This window comes from Mixophyes fleayi, chromosome 4 (genome assembly GCF_038048845.1).
Source record: "Mixophyes fleayi isolate aMixFle1 chromosome 4, aMixFle1.hap1, whole genome shotgun sequence".
NCBI classification, from domain to species: Eukaryota; Metazoa; Chordata; class Amphibia; order Anura; family Limnodynastidae; genus Mixophyes; species Mixophyes fleayi.
This window is the reverse complement of record NC_134405.1, coordinates 341622773-341640572: the sequence shown is the minus strand read 5'-3', so window position 1 is coordinate 341640572 and position 17800 is coordinate 341622773. Positions and strand designations below refer to the sequence as shown.

The 17800-nt window shown below is 44.0% G+C and overlaps 1 protein-coding gene and 1 long non-coding RNA gene across 2 annotated transcripts in view; one reads left to right on the top strand and one right to left on the bottom strand.

Moving 5' to 3' along the window:
- The window catches only part of LRTM2 (leucine rich repeat transmembrane protein 2), a 733960-nt gene that overhangs the window by 447366 nt on the left and 268794 nt on the right, over positions 1-17800 (top strand). The window lies entirely within an intron of this gene.
- LOC142150324 (uncharacterized) lies at positions 15351-17140 on the bottom strand. Its single transcript, XR_012691082.1, has 3 exons — positions 17090-17140; positions 15762-15814; positions 15351-15397 (listed from the first exon to the last, which is right to left on the bottom strand). It is a non-coding gene; the product is annotated as an uncharacterized LOC142150324 (long non-coding RNA).

Below are 17800 nucleotides of genomic sequence, written 5' to 3'. Positions count from 1 at the left end.
GGTGGCTCGGGAGGAGGCTATTGATGATGTAGCTGGCGCTGTGGAGGAACTTGATGATGAGGATGGTGATGTGGTTATTGTAAATGAGGCACCAGGGGGGGAAAAAGCTGATGTCCATGGGATGAAAAAGCCCATCGTCATGCCTAGTCAGAAGACCAAAAAATGCACCTCTTCGGTCTGGAGTTATTTTTATCCAAATCCAGACAACCAATGTATGGCCATATGTAGCTTATGTAAAGCTCAAATAAGCAGGGGTAAGGATCTTGCCCACCTAGGAACATCCTCCCTTATACGTCACCTGAATAACCTTCATAGTTCAGTGGTTAGTTCAGGAACTGGGGCTAGGACCCTCATCGGTACAGGGACACCTAAATCCCGTGGTCCAGTTGGATACACACCAGCAACACCCTCCTCGTCAACTTCCTCCACAATCTCCATCAGATTCAGTCCTGCAGCCCAAGTCAGCAGCCAGACTGAGTCCTCCTCAATACGGGATTCATCCGAGGAATCCTGCAGCGGTACGCCTACTACTGCCACTGCTGCTGTTGCTGCTGTTAGTCGGTCATCTTCCCAGAGGGGAAGTCGTAAGACCGCTAAGTCTTTCACAAAACAATTGACCGTCCAACAGTCGTTTGCCATGACCACAAAATACGATAGTAGTCACCCTATTGCAAAGCGTATAACTGCGGCTGTAACTGCAATGTTGGTGTTAGACGTGCGCCCGGTGTCCGCCATCAGTGGAGTGGGATTTAGAGGGTTGATGGAGGTATTGTGTCCCCGGTACCAAATCCCCTCGAGATTCCACTTCACTAGGCAGGCGATACCAAAAATGTACAGAGAAGTACGATCAAGTGTCCTCAGTGCTCTTAAAAATGCGGTTGTACCCACTGTCCACTTAACCACGGACATGTGGACAAGTGGTTCTGGGCAAACGAAGGACTATATGACTGTGACAGCCCACTGGGTAGATGCATCCCCTTCCGCAGCAACAGCAACAGCTGCATCAGTAGCAGCATCTACAAAATGGCTGCTCATGCAAAGGCAGGCAACATTGTGCATTACAGGCTTTAATAAGAGGCACAACGCTGACAACATATTAGAGAAAATGAGGGAAATTATCTCCCAGTGGCTTACCCCACTTAGACTCTCATGGGGATTTGTGGTGTCAGACAATGCCAGTAACATTGTGCGGGCATTAAATATGGGCAATTTCCAGCACGTCCCATGTTTTGCCCACACCATTAATTTGGTGGTGCAGCATTACCTCAAGAGTGACAGGGGTGTGCAGGAGATGCTTGCGGTGGCGCGCAAAATTGCTGGACACTTTCGGCATTCAGCCAGTGCCTACCGCAGACTAGAGGCACATCAAAAAAGCATGAACCTGCCCTGCCATCACCTCAAACAAGAGGTTGTGACGCGCTGGAACTCCACCCTCTATATGCTGCAGAGGATGGAGGAGCAGCAAAAGGCCATTCAGGCCTACACAGCCACCTACGACATAGGCAAAGGAGTGGGGATGCGCCTCAGTCAAGCGCAGTGGAGACTGATTTCCGTGTTGTGCAAGGTTCTGCAGCCATTTGAACTTGCCACACGAGAAGTCAGTTCCGACACTGCCAGCTTGAGTCAGGTCATTCCCCTGATCAGGCTGTTGCAGAAGCAGCTGGAGAAAGTGAGGGAGGAGCTGGTAAGCCATTGCGATTACACCAAGCATGTAGCTCTTGTGGATGTAGCCCTTCGTACGCTTTGCCAGGATCCGAGGGTGGTCACTCTTTTAAAGTCAGAGGAATACATTCTGGCCACCGTGCTCGATCCTCGGTTTAAAGCGTATGTTGTGTCTCTGTTTCCGGCGGACACAAGTCTACAGCGGTGCAAAGACCTGCTGGTCAGGAGATTGTCCTCTGAAGAGGACCGTGACATGCCAACAGCTCCACCCTCATTTTCTTCCACATCTATGGCTGCGAGGAAAAAGCTCAGTTTTCCCAAAAGAGGCACTGGCGGGGATGCTGATAACATCTGGTCCGGACTGAAGGACCTGCCAACCATTGCAGACATGTCTACTCTCGCTGCATTGGATGCTGTCACAATAGAATAAATTGTGGATGATTACTTTGCTGACACCATCCAAGTAGACATGTCAGACAGTCCATATTGTTACTGGCAGGAAAAAAAGGCAGTTTGGAAGCCCCTGTACAAACTGGCTCTATTTTACCTGAGTTGTCCCCCCTCCAGTGTGTACTCGGAAAGAGTTTTTAGTGCAGCGGGGAACCTGGTCAGTGAGCGGCGAAGGAGGTTGCTTCCTCATAACGTTGAAAAAATGATGTTTATAAAAATGAATAATCAATTCCTCAATGAAGTACAGCACTGCCCTCCAGATACTACAGAGGGACCTGTGGTTGTGGAGTCCAGCGGGGACGAATTGATAATGTGTGATGAGGAGGAAGTACACACTGTAGGGGGAGAGGAATCAGAGGTTGAGGATGAGGACGACATCTTGCCTCAGTAGAGCCTGTTTAGTCTGTACAGGGAGAGATGAATAGCTTTTTTGGTGTGGGGGCCCAAACAAACCAATCATTTCAGCCAAAGTTGTTTGGTAGGCCCTGTCGCTGAAATGATTGGTTTGTTAAAGTGTGCATGTCCTATTTAAACAACATAAGGGTGGGTGTGAGGGCCCAAGGACAATTCCATCTTGGAACTTTTTTTTTTGCATTATATGACCAATCAACAGTCGTTTGCCATGTTCAAAAAGTAAAACCAAATTTAAAAAAATACAAGAAATTAAACCAAAAGTAAAATGCCGTGTCATAATTTAAAACAAGAGGTATTGACGTGCTCTAAAACTACTGTATTGTTGTTTATATTTTATAAACACTACACTTGACAGCTTGAGTCTTTCAATAAAAAAGTAACTGTCCATTGCACGAATATTTGCAACAGGGACAATTTTAGGGTTAAGAAAGTCAACTAATAACACTTCGACGCTGTCTGTCTTTATAAACACTACACTTGGAAGTTGGAGGAGGTATTGTGGCCCCGGCACCAAATTTACTACCGGGGCCACTCCACTGTGCAGTCCATATTTAGGTGTATCAGATATTAAACAACGGTGACAGTTGATGCCCAATTTTTTAATTATATTGTGGCCTCGGTACCAAATTGTGTACCGGGGCCACCACACTACGCAGTCCAGATACTTGTTTGGTGGAATTCTGACACGTGGAGGGTTTTATTATTATTATATTGTGTGGACCACTCTATCTATACCACACTACAACTCTATATACCACTCTATTTCATACTTTAATTCTATTTCATACTTTAATTCTATTTCATACTTTAATTCTATTTCATACTTTAATTCTATTACTAATTACCATAAAGAGGAACAAAATAAACCAATTTTACCAAAAGTATAATATGACTTAGACTTACAAACACTACACTTGAAAGATCGTGCCTTTAAATGAAGAAGTCAGTCTTCATTGCACGACTATGTGCAACAGGGACAGTTTTTTGGGTTTACAAAGTCAAACAATAACACTTTGACCCTGTCTGTCTGGGATCTCAATGACGAATTGTCTGTACCATGTTTGGAGGAGGTATTGTGGCCCCGGTATCAAATTGGGTACCGGGGCCACCCCACTATGCAGTCCAGATACTTGTTTGGTGGAATTCTGACACGTGGAGGGTTTTTTAATTATATTGTGGCCTCGGTACCAAATTGTGTACCGGGGCCACCACACTACGCAGTCACGATAGATAGATGCGTATTGCGTATCATAGATAAAGTACATTCAGTGGTGTGGGGCAAATTGAAAAATATTCAAAATGCACTGACATTATCAAAAACAAGAGGTTGTCACACGCTAAAACTCCAACATGTATATGATGGAGAGGATGGAGGAGCAGCCGTATGTGTAGTGTAATGCAGATCTGTTGAAGGTTTTTTATATATTTTATTGTGGTGCCCAGTGCCCACTCCTCTACGCAGTCCAGGTACATTTATTGGTGCGAATCATAAAAGTTCAGGGTTTTTAATATATATTGTGGTGACCCACTCCTCTACGCAGTCCAGGTACAATTATTGGTGCGAATCATAAAAGTTCAGGGTTTTTAATATATTGTGGTGACCCACTCCTCTACGCAGTCCAGGTACAATTATTGGTGCGAATCATAAAAGTTCAGGGTTTTTAATATATTGTGGTGACCCACTCCTCTACGCAGTCCAGGTACATTTATTGGTGCGATTCATAAAAGTTCAGGGTTTTTAATATATTGTGGTGACCCACTCCTCTACGCAGTCCAGGTACATTTATTGGTGCGAATCATAAAAGTTCAGGGTTTTTAATATATATTGTGGTGACCCACTCCTCTACGCAGTCCAGGTACATTTATTGGTGCGAATCATAAAAGTTCAGGGTTTTTAATATATATTGTGGTGACCCACTCCTCTACGCAGTCCAGAAAGATACCTTGTTGCAACGTTTTGGACTAATAACTATATTGTGAGGTGTTCAGAATACACTGTAAATTAGTGGAAATGCTTGTTATTGAATGTTATTGAGATTAATAATAGCCTAGGAGTGAAAATAAGCCCAAAAACTTGATTTTTAAACTTTTTATGTTTTTTTCAAAAAAAATCCGAATCCAAAACCTTAAATCCGAACCGAGACCTTTCGTCAAGTGTTTTGCGAGACAAATCCGAACCTCAAAAATAACGAAAATCCGGATCCAAAACACAAAACACGAGACCTCAAAAGTCGCCGGTGCACATCCCTAGTAATGGGATGGAAATGCTGTACTCCGCCTAGTTTACATTTTTATGAATGTCACATTCACATGCAGAAAGAATATCTGATAGGTGTTTGGGGGATGAATCTCTGTACTGTGTATTAAACTGCATACCATTGATTTACCTCTTTATTGCACCAAACCTCTTTACTTGTTAACTTAACACCTAAAATCTTATCTATAATATAATCACACTGACAACAACTTGATTTTGGTAAAAAAACAGGTCCCAGTTTTTTGTTTTTTTTAAAGCAGGACGAGGGGTCCCCCACACAAAGGGACCAAGGGCCAGGTTGCTTCGAAGGGGTTGTGACATGCGGCCAATCAGCGATACCATCGTGTGAATTAGCCGCTCATTGAAACATCTCCACATTACTTTAGTCTTAGAAGACAATACATTACATTGTCAATTAATTACATTTTCTTCTGTTACCAGGTGACCAAACAAACTCTGGTAGCAGCCCCATCACGGTAGTCCCATTTTCTCTTTGGACCTCTGTCTCTCAAGCTGACCGCGTTAGCCTGCATAGCTGTCCAGGAAGATGAGGGGGTCGGGGGCGAGTGGAGAGTGTCGCAGGCCCCCCTGCAAAACCACAACAAACAGAAACAGGTAATTACCCTTATTGTGTACAATATAGAATATAACACCACTAGACTTGTGTATATTCCTGTACCATTGTTCACTCTCTACCCTTGTTTTCTTTTCCAGGATTAAATGGATAACTCCAAATCAATTTGGTTTAAGATATTTTATTCACTTTTTCTTAGATGCGGAGCCACCACCCAGTGTGAGTGACCAGTCAGCGGAGCAGGAGGAGGAGCTGTCAGAGACCCCGCCCTCCTCACCGCCTGCTGGTCCTGCGCAGTGTCCATCTGTGCGGTCACTGGAAGCAATAGATAAATGGGACAAGATCACCATAGAGCTCCTAATAACCATCAATCGCAGCCTTCGGTAGAAGAAGCACCAGGAAGGAGTGCCAATTAGCACGGAGAAGAAGGGCCTGATGGAGAGCATTTTGAACGCTATAAATGGGTTTGGCCAATCCCTGCAGCCATACTGAATCGGCTGCTCGCCGTGGTTCCCCACATGTGACCCCAGTGAGCCTGAGCCTAAGGAAGCAGAGGACTCAGGACCTGGCTCTGCTCCTACAGCCCCCAGAGCTCGGGAGGCACCGAGACAGGTGCGGAGTCCCTGAGGGGATAAGGCACAGATAGCTGAAATAACAGCAACATATTGCAAAAAATATATAAAAATGATAAACTGCATAACCTGGATGTGTTACACTCTCTTAACCATAACCTCCTAATGACATATACAAGCTTACTTAACTTATCTAACAATAAAGACACTGAGACTTATGAAAGTGGCTAAAGAAGGTCACAGTTTATTAATTATTAAATAAATGGCGGTGAAAGTGAACTGTGAGACAGCTAAATCAAACCGATATTTGGAACCAAGCGTGGATGGCTGACTCCACGTACCCGGGACACATCCTAAACTGCCTGGCCAACGCTAAATCTGACGTCAGAGTGACTAAGCCCCCTCCCGACTACGCAATGGCCGCCCTCAGATGCGGGCCAAGGGATCCTCATCAAAAAGGACCTCGTCATGTTCCTGGATGGGGATAGCACCTGTGGTCAAACAGCGATAACGCTGTAACGATCAGCCACTGCCCACAGTGACTTCCTGCCAACTGTGCCTGCTCTGTGACGTGGGGAGGAACCAAGTTAAAACTCATACGCCACGGAAGCAGGGTGGTCTATAAAGGGCATGGGTGGGTGGGATCTCGAGCAGTAAATGAGAAAGGACATGTGACATGCTAGGACTTATATAGACAGATCTCCAGGCACTCCCCTTCCTTCCTCATTGGTCGGCCTGGGATGTGGCATCTTACTTGCAGGTAAGGTTAACCTCACTTACTGCCACATATATATGCGTCTAAGTGCTTTTATCCATATGAGAGTACAGGTTGTTCATAGTCATGATGGGCAACATGTTCAGATGAGTAGATAAAATATATTCTGCATAGTGAAACGTGTGTTGAGTCCATTGTGATTTTTTTTTGCTAAAGAATCTGCTATAAACACATCGCAGCCATATTCTCCTGCAGCGTGTATACATCATGGACTAAAAGTATCATTCCAAATTTCAATGGTTTAGGCCATCAATTCCTATATATTTAGATTATACTTACAGCTGAAGTGTTGCTGAATCACATAATAATCGTCCGTTTCTGCAAGAAGCTCCTATATGTCAGGAAAAATAGACAGAACATTTCTTTTTTTAAAAAAAGTAGTAATAAAAATGATATTAATTAAAAATAACATAGAAAACATTTAGCATAATATATAAATCATATCCAGCCAGGGTACCACTGACACATGCGGGATGGATACCATCTACATGTAGGAGCAGAAATCGACATTCGGCAGATCAGGCAATGTTTTTCCAGTCTTCAAATGTCCAGTTTTGGTGAGCCTGTGCCGCTGTAGTCCATAGTTTCCTGACGTGTTTAGCCCCCTCCTGCCCTCTAGTCACACCCCTCTCATGGACTACACTTGCCGAAAGTAGGCAAGTATGCTGTAATCTGTGATGTAACTGCATTATAACTAGAGATGGGCGGGTCCGGTTCTCCGAGAACCGAACCCACCCGAACTTTGGGTATCCGAGTACCGAGCTGAGCAGCTCGGTACTCTCCCGCCCGTTACGAATCCAAATCGAGGCCGAACGTCATTGTGACGTCGTAGGATCTCGGGGCTCGGTTCTCGCGATACTTCAACTTTATAAATACACGCCTCCACAGCAATCCATCGCCATTTGACAGAGGGAGAGAGCAGGGTGTAGTCATAGGCTAATTAGAGCAGGGACAGAGAATACAATATTGTTCTTGCAATTGCTCTAACCAAAATCGCTAGTGCAGAGAGGAGGATAGAGGTTTATTATTTTTTCTTCATATTTGGCACTCCCCAGCGCTTTTGGGGTGTCCCCCATAATTGTGCATTAATATTTCTGGCTGTCAAAAGTCATATCTGTCAGCAGTATCTACTAAATAATTTTTAGCACTCCTCAGTGCTTTTGGGGTGTCCTCCCTAATTGTGCATTAATATTTCTGGCTGTCAAAAGTCATATCTGTCAGCAGTATCTACTAAATAATTTTTAGCACTCCACAGTGCTTTTGGGGTGTCCTCCCTAATTGTGCATTAATATTTCTGGCTGTCAAAAGTCATATCTGTCAGCAGTATCTACTAAATAATTTTTAGCACTCCTCAGTGCTTTTGGGGTGTCCTCCCTAATTGTGCATTAATATTTCTGGCTGTCAAAAGTCATATCTGTCAGCAGTATCTACTAAATAATTTTTAGCACTCCTCAGTGCTTTTGGGGTGTCCTCCCTAATTGTGCATTAATATTTCTGGCTGTCAAAAGTCATATCTGTCAGCAGTATCTACTAAATAATTTTTAGCACTCCTCAGTGCTTTTGGGGTGTCCTCCCTAATTGTGCATTAATATTTCTGGCTGTCAAAAGTCATATCTGTCAGCAGTATCTACTAAATAATTTTTAGCACTCCTCAGTGCTTTTGGGGTGTCCTCCCTAATTGTGCATTAATATTTCTGGCTGTCAAAAGTCATATCTGTCAGCAGTATCTACTAAATAATTTTTAGCACTCCTCAGTGCTTTTGGGGTGTCCTCCCTAATTGTGCATTAATATTTCTGGCTGTCAAAAGTCATAACTGTCAGCAGTATCTACTAAATAATTTTTAGCACTCCCCAGTGGTTTGCGCTCAGAATGGATTCAAAGCAGTCCACATATGATCTGAATGAGCAACCAGGTTCTGTCACCAGTCCTGATGTTAGTGTTCCCAGTACGTCATCTGGCCAAGGTGATGTCAAACAACATAGTGTTTTCAAATTAGTGCAAAAAACAAAAACCCAAAAAAAATTTACTGTATTGAAGCGAAAAAGAAGTGTAACTGAGCAAAAGTTAAGTGACGATAAAAAAAAAATTGCAAGCATGCCATTCTACACACGCAGTGGCAAAGAGAGAATGAGGCCTTCACCTTTGGCTATTAGTGGCAGATCCCAAAAAGTTACCCAGCCTACAATTGGTGCACAACTACTGTTACGCGTCAAAGCCGAGCTGCAAGATAACAGTGAGGCATTACAGGAGAATATTTGCTCTGATTCACAAATGACAACAATCCCTGTGGAGAGTCCATCCAACAGTGGGATGTCTAATCGTGAGCATTCTGCTGATGTGTGCCTTAATAGCCCGAGTGTAGCCGGTGATACCCAAATTGAGGATGCCACTTTGGAATTAGAAGAGGATGAGGGGGAGATTTGTGTAGGCGACGAGGGCGCTAATGAGGATGTTGATGAGGATGAGGTTGTTTGTGTAAGTCCTGCACCAGTGGCAGCAGTTCTGGCACGTGACAAGAAAAAGGCCATTGTCATGCCTGGGCATAAAACAAAAAAATCCACTTCTTATGTGTGGAATTATTTCTACCCAAATCCAGACAACAATTGTATAGCCATTTGTAGTTTATGTGAAGCCACAGTCAGTCGAGGGAGGGACCTTAACCATCTTGGAACCTCGTCTATGTTACGCCATTTAACGAGAGTTCATGGCAAAGTGTTGGGAAAAGCTGAAAGTTCTTCCCAAAAGAATACAAGCACTCCCTCGTCAGCTAAGACCCTCCGCTCACCGACATACCGACGGCTACAAAATACACCCACCACACCATCCTCATCAATATCCTCAGTAGCGCTCGGAGTTAGCCCGGCATCCCACTTAAGGCTGGATGACTCCGGCACTATTATTGATTCCTCTGAAGAAAGCGTTAGTCCTGCTGCTGCTGTTGCTGCTGCTGGGGGTGAATCGTCATCCCAGAGGCAGGTTAATAAAATGAGCAGTCCTACATTTCAGCAATTAACTGTGAAACAATCATTTGCGAGGGGAAGCAAATATGACAGCAGTCACCCAGTCGCCAAGCGAATCACAGACGCCATGGCTGCAATGTTAGTGTTAGATCTGCGTCCAATCTCCACAATAAACGCAGCTGGTTTTTCACAGTTAATTGAGGTTTTGTGTCCGCGTTACAGAATTCCATCGCGACACCATTTCTCCCGTAAAGCTATTCCACAACTATACCAAAAAGTGTGTAAAAATGTAGAGATTGCGCTGAAAAATGCCATTCTGCCCACTGTTCACTTAACCACAGATATGTGGACAAGTGGAAGTGGCCAAACCAAAGACTATATGACTGTGACAGCCCACTGGGTTGGTCATTCACCTTCACCAGCAGGAACAGCAGCAGCATGTACACCACTACGTAACATTTGTCACAGGCAGGCCACTCTTTGTATCACCGGCTTCACTAACAGGCATACGGCTGACAATTTCTTACGCAAACTGAGAGATGTGATTGATGCATGGCTTATACCACTCGGACTCTCCCCAGGGTATGTCATTTCAGATAACGCCAACAATATAGTGCGAGCATTACAGCTGGGTGATTTCCAACATATTCCCTGTTTTGCTCACACCATCAACTTGGTGGTGCAGAGCTTCCTACGAAATAACCGTGAGGTGCAGGAGATGCTTTCGGTGGCCCGTAAAATTTCAGGCCATTTTAGGCATTCAGCCACAGCATGTAGGAGATTACAGCAGCTCCAAGAGCAGTTTAACTTGCCCTGCCACCAACTTAAGCAAGAGGTGGTAACTCGGTGGAATTCCACCCTGTACATGCTTCAGAGGATGGAGGAACAGCGCAAAGCCATCCAAGCATATTGCACAAGTCATGACATTGGGAAAGGAGGGGGGATGTATTTCACTATTGCACAGTGGGGAATCCTTTCAGTGCTGTGCAAGGTGCTGAAACCATTTGAAGTTGTGACATGTGAGGTCAGTGCAGACTCTGCTAGTTTGAGCCAAGTCATTCCTTTAATTAGACTATTGGAAAAGCAGCTTGAGAAAATGAAGGAGGAGCTGAAAGCAAGCAATTCAGCAAAGTATGTTGGCCTTGTCGATCAAGTACTTAATTCGCTTCACAATGATCCTCGAGTTATTAAGATCTTGAACTCGGATCAGTACGTTTTGGCCACTGTGCTTGATCCAAGGTTTAAAACCTACATTGAGTCTTTACTTGTAAATGAGCGAGATGTGAACTTTTGCAAGGAGCTATTGCTCAGCAAGTTGGCCGCTGAACTGGGCCTCGGCTTGACGACGTGTCCTCTTCACTTTCTCAAGCTGTTGCTCGTAAAAAATTAAATTTCCAAAAAAGAAGCAGGGAAGACACAGGGGGCAGACCAGAACAATTCAACATCTGGGCTGGTTTGAAGGATTTTTCAAAAAAATGTGTCACTTTGCCCATAACTCCATCCAATATGAGTATAAACATGCAAAGGATGGTGGAGGATTACTTTCAAGAGGTAGTTGATATGGAAATGTCAGACAGTCCCTTTCCTTACTGGGAAGAAAAGCAGGCCATTTGGAAACCCATGTACAAACTTGCTTTGCAATACCTAAGCTGCCCACCCTCCAGTGTGTACTCTGAACGAGTGTTCAGCACAGCAGGGAACTTAGTCAGTGATCGCCGTAGAAGGTTACTTCCCAAAAATGTGGAGAAAATGATGTTTATAAAAATGAACTACATCTTCCACGAGGAAGGCCTTCACCATCCAAGACATCCAAGCACTGACTGTTCTCTAATGGCGGATTCAAGCGGCGATGAATTGATAGTCTGTGATGATGACGTACACACTGATGAGGGTGAGGATTAAGCTGAAGATGATGCCGATAACATCTTTTTAAAACTTTCTATGTAAGTGTAGGGTGCAATATACCCCCAAAGAGGAAAGGGACTTGTGGCATTTCCATATCACATACCATCTTGAAAGGCTGCTGTTAGGGCAATTTATCCTTAAGGGTAGGGTGTCATAGACAGAGTGACCCTAAACTGGCTTTGTCCATTTTTCATAATATTGTACAGTCTATAATGGCTGAATTTTTGGGTATTTTATACAAGTGGAGGGGGGCCTAGAGAGACAGAAACCAAACTGGCTTTTTCCATGTCAATTAATATTGTACAGTCTATAATGGCTGAATTTTTTGGTATTTTATACAAGTGGAGGGGGGCCTAGAGAGACAGAGTGACCCCAAACTGTCTTTCTCCATGTCAATTAATATTGTACAGTCTATAATGGCTGAATTTTTTAGTATTTTATACAAGTGGAGGGGGGCCTAGAGAGATAGAAACCAAACTGGCTTTCTCCATGTCAATTAATATTGTACAGTCTATAATGGCTGAATTTTTTGGTATTTTATACAAGTGGAGGGGGTCCTTGAGAGACAGAAACCAAACTGGCTTTTTCCATTTCTTTACATATTTAACTATAAGTGTAGGGTGTAATATACATTCAAAGACGATGGCTGCATTGCCAATATGCATAGATGGAGAGGAAGACAATCTGTTTTGTGTGGAGAATAGGCCTACCAACGAAGAATTAAACTGTTTTTTTGGATGATTTATTACCTCAACAATTAGATTACTTGTCTCTAAAACAGTTGGAGCACTAAATTGGGTTAATTTAGGCCCAAAAACATGGATTTTCCAAAAAAATAGCAAAACAAAACCAAACAAAACCAAAACCAAAACCAAAACACGCAATGGCGGTTTTGCAAAACCAAAACCAAAACCAAAACACGACGGTAATCCAGATCCAAAACCGAATCCAAAACCAAAACACGGGGGTCAGTGACCATCTCTAGCTTAAACCATTGCGCTCCGTTCTCTGTAAACTCCAGAGGGGATCAGCACTTTCTGAGATGATCAAACCACCCGGTCTGGCATCAACAATCATTCCACAATAAAATTCACTTGGATAACTTTTCTTCCCCATTTTGGTGTTTGGTCTGAACAACAACTGAACCTTTTCAGCCTGTCTGCATGCTTTTATGATTGTGTTGCTGCCACATGATTGGCTGATTAGATATTTGCATTAACGAGCAGGTACACAGGTGCTTCTTGGCCTTTTGGCTAAGAGTAGGTGTACATGCCCATGGATGCATTGGGGCTTAAAGACACCCCCCTGTAGGCGATGGGCCGTCACCTGGTCCTCTGGCCAAGAGGCCGGCTGCCTGGAGCCCGAGTTGCTACATGCCCAAAAATGCATTGTGGAGAAAGAGGCACCTGTGCACAGAGTAAGGCCCTCTGCACCTTTAATTTTCAGGCAGCACCATTTTTTTCGCCCTAGCCTGTTGGCCGAGTGCAAGCATCATTTTTATATTTCCGTCCGAAAGGCTGGGGCCTTATGGCACTTATTTATTTATTTATTTATTACACTTGGTACCAAGCACTCTTTTGATTATGTGTCTTTGTTTTTGCCACATTTGGTAGGGGTTTGGGTATAGGATCTTATGGGCGACCCTCTTTCCCCAAGTCATCTGAGGCTCCCTTCTTTTGGAGGGAGCCTTTTATGTCGGTGATATAAAGGGGCCCTCCCTAGCTTCAGCAAAGGAGGGACTGAAGATCTCACTTCTTTTCCCTCTCTGGGGCCTTTTGGCTTCTATAGGATGGGGAGGCACAGGGCCCTTTCCCTTTTGGGAAGGGTCCAAAGTCCCAATTCCCCAGCACAGTTTGCACTGCACCGGGTGATTCCGAGTCATGTACCTCGGAAATAAAAAAAAATAATAATAAAAAAAGAGTAGGGTGGTATTGGTTCACATTATGAGAGGGGATCTCCATGCTCATTGCCCCCCCCCCTGCTCTAGTGGGAGCCTGCTTCTAGCTGTAGCGCTGGTTAATGATTGGGGAGAGGAACTTCTTTAAAGAAATGTATATCTATATATTTAATTAGACATTGTAACAATAAATGACAGTATGAAAGAAACAGTACTAGACTCTGGTTCAATGGGTTTATTGCGAGACCCTGCAGATGGTATGGATCTCCTGTGCGAGCTCCTGAAGATGGTATGGATCTCCTGTGCGAGCTCCTGCAGATGGTATGGATCTCCTGTGCGAGCTCCTGAAGATGGTATGGATCTCCTGTGCGAGCTCCTGCAGATGGTATGGATCTCCTGTGCGAGCTCCTGCAGATGGTATGGATCTCCTGTGCGAGCTCCTGCAGATGGTATGGATCTCCTATGCTGGTGCAGATGGTTTAGAGGGAGGTGCAGAAAGTATAGGGTGCTGGGTCTTCTACCCGGTTGGTCTGACTCACAGGTCCAGTTCTTACCTTAGTCATCTGATACGGTGTAGATGTCCTGCTGCAAGGAAGCAGTGACCAACAGGAGAGGTCGTCACTCTCTGTAGAGATCCATACGTCCCAGCTGGAGCTGGAACGAATGGGTCTCTACAGAGAGCGACAACCTCTCCTGTTGGTCACTGCCTCCTTGCAGCAGGACATCTACACCGTATGGACTGGGGGACAAGGAGTAGACCAACCAGGTAGAGGAGCCTGCACCCTTTCTCCTGATGGGACAAGCTATTATATGGGAACTGGGCCCTCAACCTTGATAGCAAGGTAGGGCCTCAGGATTAACTCCATAGTCTCCATCATCCCTCTTGTGTAGCTCCTGCAGTTGGTGGTAACGGGCGCGTATGTCTGCAGGAGCACATAGAAGAGCAGGAGCAGAATGCCAGACAGGAGCAGCAGCTTGCAGGACCAGCGCATGAGATTGCATATGATGTTAAATAGCAATCTGAAAGAGAAACTATGTTATAGCGATGAACAGTTGCAATCATTTTGAAATAATAATAGGAGAATAATTTACCTCAGTCCTGCAATGCTGCTCCTTTTCTGCTCTTTACGTTTTACAGCACTTTTCATCTGCAGTTGCCGCTCCTAAAGGAAAATCAGTGGTGGGATTATGAGGAGTACGACACAAGAACAGCCACTGAAGTTAGGGAAGTCAGAGTTGGCCGGCCATGCTACGATATTGACCATTTGGTCCCATATTGCAGCAAGTTGCCCCAAAATGAACAGCACATTATTTGCTAATAATCCAATTGAAATCAACTAGTTCAATATCCTGCATGGTTAGGTGTGTCTGGTCATCACCCAACTGTACTAACAGACCCTAGAGTAAGCCAGAGGTAAACTGGCTGCTTGGCCAGAGTGCCTGGATCTTGGCCACAATTTTGTTGATGGTGGTCTTGCTGCAATGTACGCCCAGCTTAGAGAGCTTACAGCCTGTAGGGAAAAGAAAGAGAAGTCCTTCCTCATGGTAATGACTGTAACCACCAGGTATCATGCTAATCACTGCCATTGTTGGCCTCCTGCTCCACGTCAATGCACTATACTAGTGAGAGCTCTGGTGTGGTGCAGGAGACCTGGTGAGGTAGGGTCAGAGCACGTATGTTATTAGCACACTGAGCGTCTTAGCTATCTGTCCCTCTCCTGGGATGGGAACCTTTCTTTCTGATAGAAGATGTTTAGTAATAACAAAAGATGACCTGTGACAGAGGTGGCAGGTACAAATGTCTTACTGCTGACAGTAAATATGATGTCACTTTATATAACATAGAGTAAGGGGCTGATGACATGGACTCACCAGTTCAGCCTTCACAATCTCTGCAGGATCTTCCGCAGCCTCCTCCACAGGTTTCATCCTGAAGGACCAGAAAATATTATTATTTAAACTTATGTCTTCTATTCACAAGAGTTACTGACACAGTCCATGGTCATAGTTCCTATCTGGAGGTTTCTCTTGTACGATTTTTTTAATGTAGGATGAGCAACAATTTAACAGTATATAATAGATATTTCTGGAGTTTTCAGAAAATTACAGACAGAGCCTGAATGCAATTAATAGAACAGTATAGACAGATCCTGTCTGGAGTCACCAGTACAGGACTTAAAGACTTCCTGATATTTCTATTGCAGTATGGACAGCACTGATTATATACACAAATGTTCCTCTTTAGAACCGTATAGAATGTATGTGTACATGGAATAAACCATATAGATACTAACAGAGAAGGTGCTTCTGGCTGCGGCTGCCACTCCCGCAGGTTCCTGTTGATAATCTAGGGAAAGAGACACAGAGTGAAATAAATTATACACAACAAATCTTTAGGACAAGTTCCATGGGACTCGGATAAGTCGGCCACAGTCTGTCCCCGCAGGTTATTACCAGGTTACTATACATTTTACAGCAGAACGAGAGAAAATAATTTAATGGAAAAATTAACAAATTGGTCTTAATAAAAAAATATATATTTTGATTTGGTCTAGAAATTTGTCTTGAAGAGTTCATTTAGCAGCAACTTATATAGAACATGAAACAAGAACCCACTCTGATATTATGCCGGATTACAACCATATAAATATCACTCAGGTCAGACATCCAGTATGATCTCTATATCTGATATATCAGATACTGGAACGTGGACCTATTGTGGGACAACCAATCCAGACTATGAAAAACGTTTCGCCATTGATTACACAAAAACTTTAAGCGACAAGTCCCTGTCTGTGCTGTGACGCCCCGTCCTCCTTTACGCTTTATAATTTTTGCTGGTTTTCAGCAACTTGTTGTCACTGATTAATCCTAGTTTCCCCATTGACCAAACTAAACTAAACGTATCCCGTGTTTTAGGTGGGTAATCACTGTCACCACCAAGCTCCATCACCAGCCTACCAGGAGCCGCTTACACTTCTCTGGGGGGTGTAGCTGCTGCAGCACCTCTTTGCTGGTTGCTAAAACCTTCAGACCGTTTACATTGGATTGGTACTGCCGGGTAGCTGAACGCAGGTAGACAGGAGATGGAATAAATGGTAAGTTGTTGGTCCCAGGACACAGCTGGATCTTATAGATGGAGCAGAATATCTCTCACCCAGACTGACATTATTTTGTCCCTGATGTCTAGCACCATCTACACTGGGCCCCCCAGATCTCTACTGGACCACTGGGTGAGTGGAATCCATAAGTGTTATACACAGAGGTGGATGTGGGGGTGTATATGGGGGTATCGCCATATCGCCACTTCTTCTACTGTTTATACATAAATACATTACACATTTACATGTCTGTACACTTTACACTGGGCACACATGTAATAAACACAATAAAATATTTCCGGCAGCAAAGCACCTGCTCCTCCATCCCGCCCGGCTATCAGTTACTACATACATGAGTCCATGTTATTTACTGGTCACACAGCTGTGTCATGTTCTCTCTGCACCTATGAACTGAGTGCCGTGTAAAATGTACCCTCAGCTCTGAAGTGACGGCACCACGGGTACTGTAAGCAAAGCCACCACCTGAGCGCCACCTCTTTATAGTAACTGTTATACTGTACCTCCTGCTCTGTGGCCAGCAGCCGCAGCCTGGTGAGCCTATTCTTCAGGAGATCATTCTCCCTCATGTAGCTGCTGAGCTGCAATATAGAGAGAATTACATGTAGATCTGAGTATATGAATACGTAGCGCACACCATATTGTATATTTGTGTAACACATTGTGTAGTGCCCTCTCCTCGCACAAAGGGGCTTATTTGCAGGGTACGGTTATGTTGCTGCGCCGCTGTGTCCAAGTTTCTAGGAGGCTTTGATTTGTACCATAAATCAGACTATAAATGAACAGAATAAGTGCGGATCGTTCCCTGTCACTCTATAACATTATTTGGCAAACAGAAGACTACGTAGGGGATTTTTTGGACGGAGTAAACGTAAGACCACATGGATGTCCTCTATTTTATTAAACAAATGACAGAATTTGACCAATTTTACTGTAACACTGTTTTACTGTAGAATTTTACTGTACAACTATTATTATATCTGGAGTTCTGTAGCACATTCTGATGTGATATTATATAAATATCTACTTATAAATCACTGCAGCCATTTATTCCAGAAATTATGACTTTTTTATGCTAGTAAGGCCCAATGTGGGCATTAGATGGAGGAGACAGATTCAGCCGACTGTCTTGTAGGATAACGAGAACGATGGGCCCTGATACAATAGCAGTTAGGACACTGGGGCAATAATCCAGAGGACAGAGCGTCTCCATG